Below are 6739 nucleotides of genomic sequence, written 5' to 3'. Positions count from 1 at the left end.
AATACACTTAACAATTGCATTTCAAAAACATTCAAGAAATTGAACAATCAACTATAACAAACTACATTCCATTACCATTACCATTACCACTCCATTATACATTAATCTGATACATAAACCAAATACAACAACACCAATTCCAAAACCCCCTACATAAACTGAAAGCAAAGAAACCCCTACAACGGTTACAAACCAAAAACCAAAACTCCATTACCATCCAAACTTTCACAAGATACTTAGAGATTAAAATAAAACCAAAAAAAAAAAAAGAACACCCATGAACAAAACAACATCAACCGGTAGTTACACAATTCTGCACTCACAATGGCAACCCTCTCTTCCAATCGGTTCATTGATCTTATCAAACCTGGAATCACCACTAATGCCCTAGCACACATAGGAGGATCAGACCATCGAAGGAACCCACATCTTGTACAGTTCCAAAATTGTCTTCCAGGGTTACGATCCGTCCATGAAGTGATCTTCATTGTTTCATTCCCACATCTGCAAGTCACCATCTTTGAATCAGAAGCGATTAGGTGTCGTAAAGGGTGCAACGGTCGAGCCACAGTGGAAGGGAGAAGAGAGATGACGATCGCATATAAAGGTAAAGGGTTTGCCCAAAAATCAGACATGCAATTTCTTTTAAAGAAAGAAGGTTACAACTGAAATGACGAAATTACCCCTGCAATATAATATTGAAAAATGAGTTAACGGTGAAATGCTAACGGAGTGAGCCGGAAGGACCAAATGTTAAAAGTTTTGAAACCACAGGAACGATCCGTGAGGTTTTTGTAAATTAGGGACCAAACTTCAGATTTTCGGAAACCACAGGGACCATTTTTGAAGTTTTGTCTTTTATTTATAACAAAAAAAAATCATACACTCCATATATTTAACAGATGAAACAATATTTTTACCTATGGCGTTTGTGTCGTGTTCAGGCTGGTTTTGATCGGGTAAGATGCTTCTGTGGCGATTCCACATTTACCGGTTTCCTCGTTTACATTACGTTTCAATCTTATGTAGCCTCCCTCCCCCCAACCTGAACTCCATGAGTTCTTCACAATCCACTAGTCAATACCGCCTTGGGTCCCATAGCCAACTACAACTACACCATTGTTCCCACTCAATCCACAATTTCCATCGTAGATACCCTGAGAGATTTAATGTAGAAATAACGGCTTACTTAAAAAACTAAACCTCAATCAAGTATATAATCTTAAACTTTATTTGTGGATATGCACAGACCCGGCTTAGGAGGGGGGTAAACTGGGCTAGCCTAGGGCCCATAGTAACTTGGGGCCCCAAATCTTATAGGCTCACTTGGTAAGATGAACTTTTTTTTTTAATATGTGTAGTTAAGTTCAAACCCTTAATTGCTTCTCTTTTTTCTATATATATTTTTATAATGTATATTAAAGTTATATCCTATAAACAATAAAAAAACATAGTCCAAATGGTTTAAATGATTGATTTTATTAGATTGTTATGGGATAATATTGATTTTGACATTTTTCTGATTATTTTTTTTAAATTATTTACTTATAAATCTATACAATAATAATTTTTTGTAACAAATTACTTTAATTTAGGATCCGTAGGTTTGTCTATTACCGAGAGTCTTCGAAAAAAATAACTTAGATTTAATTATTATATATTTTTTTGTAATTTGAAGGAGCCTTTTTTTTTGCTTTGTCCTGGGTCCCAAATATCTTAGGACCGGTCCCGAATATGCGGGACAAAAAAATGAGAAATTAAATATTCTCCTACTTTTTATTCTTACAAATCTTTCTACCCAATTAAATAGTGACATGTGTAACATTTAATGCTCATTTACTGATATTTTAGTATACTAATATGACACATGTCATCATTTAATTGGGTAGGAGGATTTGTAGGAACAAAAATAGGAGGATATTTAATTTCTAAAAAAAATTAAAAATTGTGTCGTTCCCAAAAGAAAAAATTAAAGAAAAAAAACTAATCTTAATATTAAAATATGATATTATTTCCCACCACCGTCCCACAAAATGACAACCCTTGGGCAACAAGATTCCACGGAGAGGAGACACATAAAGATCAACCATGCATGAGTTGGGGGAACTTAATTTGTTGATAATCAAATAAGATTATGACATATTTGAACTTGTTTCAGTAAATTAAAAAGTTAATTATGACAAGAATACATGGTGTAAGATTTAAACTTGAAGGATCACCTGTTATGAACAAAAGAGAAGACGGAAAACAAAAAAATATTACAGGAAGAGAACTGCTCTGTTTTTATACTTCAAAAAGCTCTCTTATTAAAATTAGAAAACACTACATGTATTTATAGGGCAACAAAAAAAGAGTCCTAAAACTTGTTATTTACTTGTTAATCAAGTAAATAACTAAACACCTTCCTAATTTAATTCAAACTAGGAAAAGGCCTGTGCGTTGCACGGATGAAAGTTTAGTGACAAAAATATAAAGAATTAAAAATAAAGTGCCAAAATTTTAAAGAGGAAAAATTTGTTGAAACTTTGGTGACAAAATTAGTAAAAATAAAGTACCAAAACTATAAAGAGGAAAATTTTGTTGAAACTTTAGTGGCAAAATTATAAAAAATAAAAATAAAGTGGTAAAATTATAAAAAAATAAAGAAAAAGGGTTTTAAAGAAGTAAAAGTGAATGTTTAGTGACAAAAATACGAAAAATTAAAAATAAAGGGGCAAAATTATAAAAAAGAAAACTTTGTTGAAACTTTAGTGGTAAAATTAAGAAAAAGTAAAAATATAGTATTAAAATTATAAACATGGAAAGTTTCCTGTTGAAACTTCCATGTGCTTTAATATATATATATATATATATATATATATATATATATATATATATATATATATATATATATATATATATATATATATATATATATATATATATATATATATCAAGGTTGTAAAAATCGTTCGACGGTAGCTCGACGGTCGACTGGTGTTAAGGGATTAATCGGTCTTGGCGGGGATTAATCGGGGATTAATCGAGGACCATAGATTATTAATAAAATATTAAAATTAATTAAATGTTAATATATCTTAAGAAAAACAAGTAATTCAAAATTAGAAAATAAGAAAAATTGTAATTTGGAAATATGAAAATATGAACATTTTGGTATAATATTCGAAATTTTGAAAATTTGAAAATTTTGGAGTAAAAAAAAAGTTGGTTTTTTGAAATGTTTTTTAAATTTTTTTATTTTTTTTAAATTTTTTAAAATTTTTTTTGACATTTTTTGACTTTTTTATGACTTTTTTCGACTTTTTTGACTTTTGTTGACCGATTAAGCCCGCCAAGGCCGATTAATCACGCCAAGCCCGATTAATCCTAAATTTCCGATTAATGCCTTAATCTTCGACGGTTGGAGAACGCCAAGCGATTAATCCACGATTAATCGCCGATTAATCCCGATTTCTGCAACCATGATCTATATATATATATATATATATATATATATATATATATATATATATATATATATATATATATATATATATATATATATATATATATATATATATATATATATATATATATATATAATACTTAAAATTGGGAGATTTTTCCCAAAATGCCACTTATGTGCAATTTTGTCCCAGATTCTGAACTATCCAACAGAGGGAGGGAATTGAGTAGGGATTACTTTTACTTACCCCAATGCAATGCTGAATATCGTCGCTATTTGTGTTAATAGAAGCAGCTATAGGCTGCGCTGGTATGCAACGGCCTTTTGTAATTCTGTCTCGTTCATCGGAACATTTGCATAACTATCAATGGAAACAACTGTTGTATTTTTTTGCACAATTAATTGGAAACAGAAGATAATAGTCATGGAAGATATTCAACTGGAATTAATCATTATTCAGTAGTATGTAGAATTAGGAAATATGATGATACGGACCTTGCATTCTCCTTGGTTGTCAGTGTATGGATAGTCTTCCTCAGTGTCTATACCGCCATTCTTGATGATGAAGGTAAAGGCATTAGTCATTAAACCATCATTGCACCCTCTGTTCTCGATATTAGTATCACAATCAAGGACTTGTTGTGATGATAGTGTGATCAGATCACCTGTCACGATCTGGTTTATCCCTTCCACTGCGTCGATTGCTGAGAATGCCCAGGATGACTATTTTTCATTCAACAGAATCCACCATGCATATTAAATATTAATCAACTTAATTCGCAAAAGGAATTTATTACCTAGCTACTTTACTTTTCTATACGCAGGCATGGATCGATATGAGAGGAATTAGTATATATTTGATATTTGCCAAATTTATAATCTTTTCAGAGCATCCACGATGGTGAGTTTAATGAGAGAGTTGAATGAGGTGGCAAGTCTATGTATCATTCAATGGATGAAATTCTACCATTGTGAGATGCCATCTTGGCATTCAATGTATTTGGAGTTCAATGATCATTGAACTCTTGAATGGGAAAAAAGAAAATTTTTAATTTTTAATTATTTACTATAAATTACATTTTGTGACATTCTATTGAACTTTGTGAAGTTCATTGTATTGTAGGAAAAAATGATAGAGTTGTATGGATTGTAGAAAGATGATATGACAATCCATTGATCTCTATGGAGTTCAATGCATTGTGGATGCGTGAGCAACACATGCATACAATAAAAATTAATATGCATACAATCAAAATTAATAAACGCGCGTGCTAAAAAAGGAAAGGGAAATTAAAACACAAAAATATATAATTCTATAAAATAAGTAGTATAACTCACTCACCACATAGTTGTTGATCTTTGACGGCGGTGACGACACCTTTGGTCCTCCGGTCAATGGAATGAGGCAGCACATCACCGGATCCAGAAAGAAGAGAGTAGCAGTTAGTCGTCTTCACCTTGTTAGACGGCAGCTTTCGTTTAGGAATATTGTCGAACCGGAACTCCAAGCTTGTAGGAATGTTTGCCTCCGGAGTTGTGGTGTTCTATGTGCTTGAGGTTGTCTTTGAAGATCTGAAATCTCTTCTCCTTCTCCCCAAGTGTGTTGTAAAGCTTACCATGTTTCACCACCCAGGACTCGTACATAGCTTGGACTTCCTCGACTGTGCGCTTCTGGCTGGCAGACGACAGACGAGACCAGGAAGAGACCAAAAACCAAGAAAATGGCGATCGGAAGGAGCTTCATTTTCGGAGTTTGTTTTGAAAAAACAAAAAGAGAAGAGGAGAAAGCTAGTTCGATAGTGGAAGAAAAGGTGAAGGGAGGGAAAGAATTTATAGCGAGTTATGGGAGGGAGGAGGCAACGTCTCGCTGGAAGGTATGTATAATATTATTAGAGCATCTCCAACCCACTTCCATTTCCATTTTTATCTTCATTCTTCTCCAACCCACCCCCATTTATTCCCCCATTTTGGAGGATATGAATAGTATTATACCAAATATGGTGTTATATTATTCATTTTCTCCCAAAATGGGGATGAACTTTGTGTTGTTGATTTTAGTCCATCTATTTATATATTTATACATTTTTAATTTATTTTTACCTACTAATTATAATTTAAATGTAATATTTAATACTTATAATATTTTGTTATATACTAAATTATATTAACTAATTATAAATATAAAGTTTGTGTTTTATTCATCAAATTCTTATAAAAAGTTAAATACATATTGAAATTTTAAAAAACGATAAGGTATTTTACAAAAGCTTATAAATATAATCTTATTTATTTAATATTATTGTAATGAAAAAAATATAGATTATATTTTTGTTAAAACCAAATTAGTAGAAAGGGTGATTTTGACAACCCATGTAAGTTGGAAAAATGAAATATACTTGAAATATACTTTTTGAAGTAAAAAATAGGATAAAAAATAAAGTAGGGTCGGAGATTATAAGGCATATTCTTTACTTCATTTTTGGGAAAAAAAATAGGAATGAGTCGAAGATGGTCTTAAAAAACCATATTATTCGGAACTTAATTCTTTATTAATGGAGTGGCAAACGAGGAGGGATTGGGTTTTCATCCACAATCACCATAATATTTAGATATGATTGCATTTATAAGGCATTATATATTATATATTATGATATGATATAAAATAAAAACAATTTTATATGTGCCACGAGTTCTTTTGAGTTGACTTCGATGATGTTTTTTTTTTTTTTTTTTTTTTTTTTTTTTTTTTTTTTTTTAAGAATTAGTAGAATAGGTAGATCTTTGTAAAAATAAAATTGTTTATTTTTTTAACGTTTGAGATTGTTAATACAAATTAAAATATAAATAAACTGGTTTTTAACTTAAAAAAAGTTTCTAACACTAAAATTTAAATAATTTTAGTTTGCCAATCTCTCTAGCAAACTTCAATTCTTGGCTATAGTATACACCTACAAATTCACCTGTTGGAAAGATGACTTTCAAATTGGTAAGATCATATTATTAACTATTAAAGGCTATAAGATTGAAATATAATTCTTACAACTATAATACCAATTATTTTGAAAGAAAATGTTTTTATTTTATAACTATTTCCAGGTCTGCTGCTGTCATGTCCTTCAAACAAATAAATGTTTCAAAAAAATTTAATTGGCTGTATTTATTGTATCAAATAGTTGAATAAATAAAAATAAGGGCTAAATATCAAAGAATCAATGTTTAGGCTTTGAGCAATTTCACGGGTTATTTAAAATGATTAAGAAAGCAAAAGCTCAGGTTTTATGATAAAGAAATAAA

The 6739-nt window shown here is 30.6% G+C and overlaps 1 pseudogene; it reads right to left on the bottom strand.

Annotated features, from left to right (window-relative positions):
• Window positions 1–920: 920 nt before the first annotated feature.
• On the bottom strand, window positions 921–5922 carry LOC145113209 (oryzain alpha chain-like; annotated as a pseudogene).
• Window positions 5923–6739: the final 817 nt, after the last annotated feature.

The sequence above is a fragment of the Lactuca virosa genome, chromosome 1, assembly GCF_052849685.1.
Source record: "Lactuca virosa cultivar CGN04683 chromosome 1, Lactuca_virosa_CGN04683_v6, whole genome shotgun sequence".
Classification (NCBI taxonomy): Eukaryota; Viridiplantae; Streptophyta; class Magnoliopsida; order Asterales; family Asteraceae; genus Lactuca; species Lactuca virosa.
Note: the sequence above shows the minus strand (reverse complement) of the source record. Positions and strands in the feature narration are given on the sequence as shown.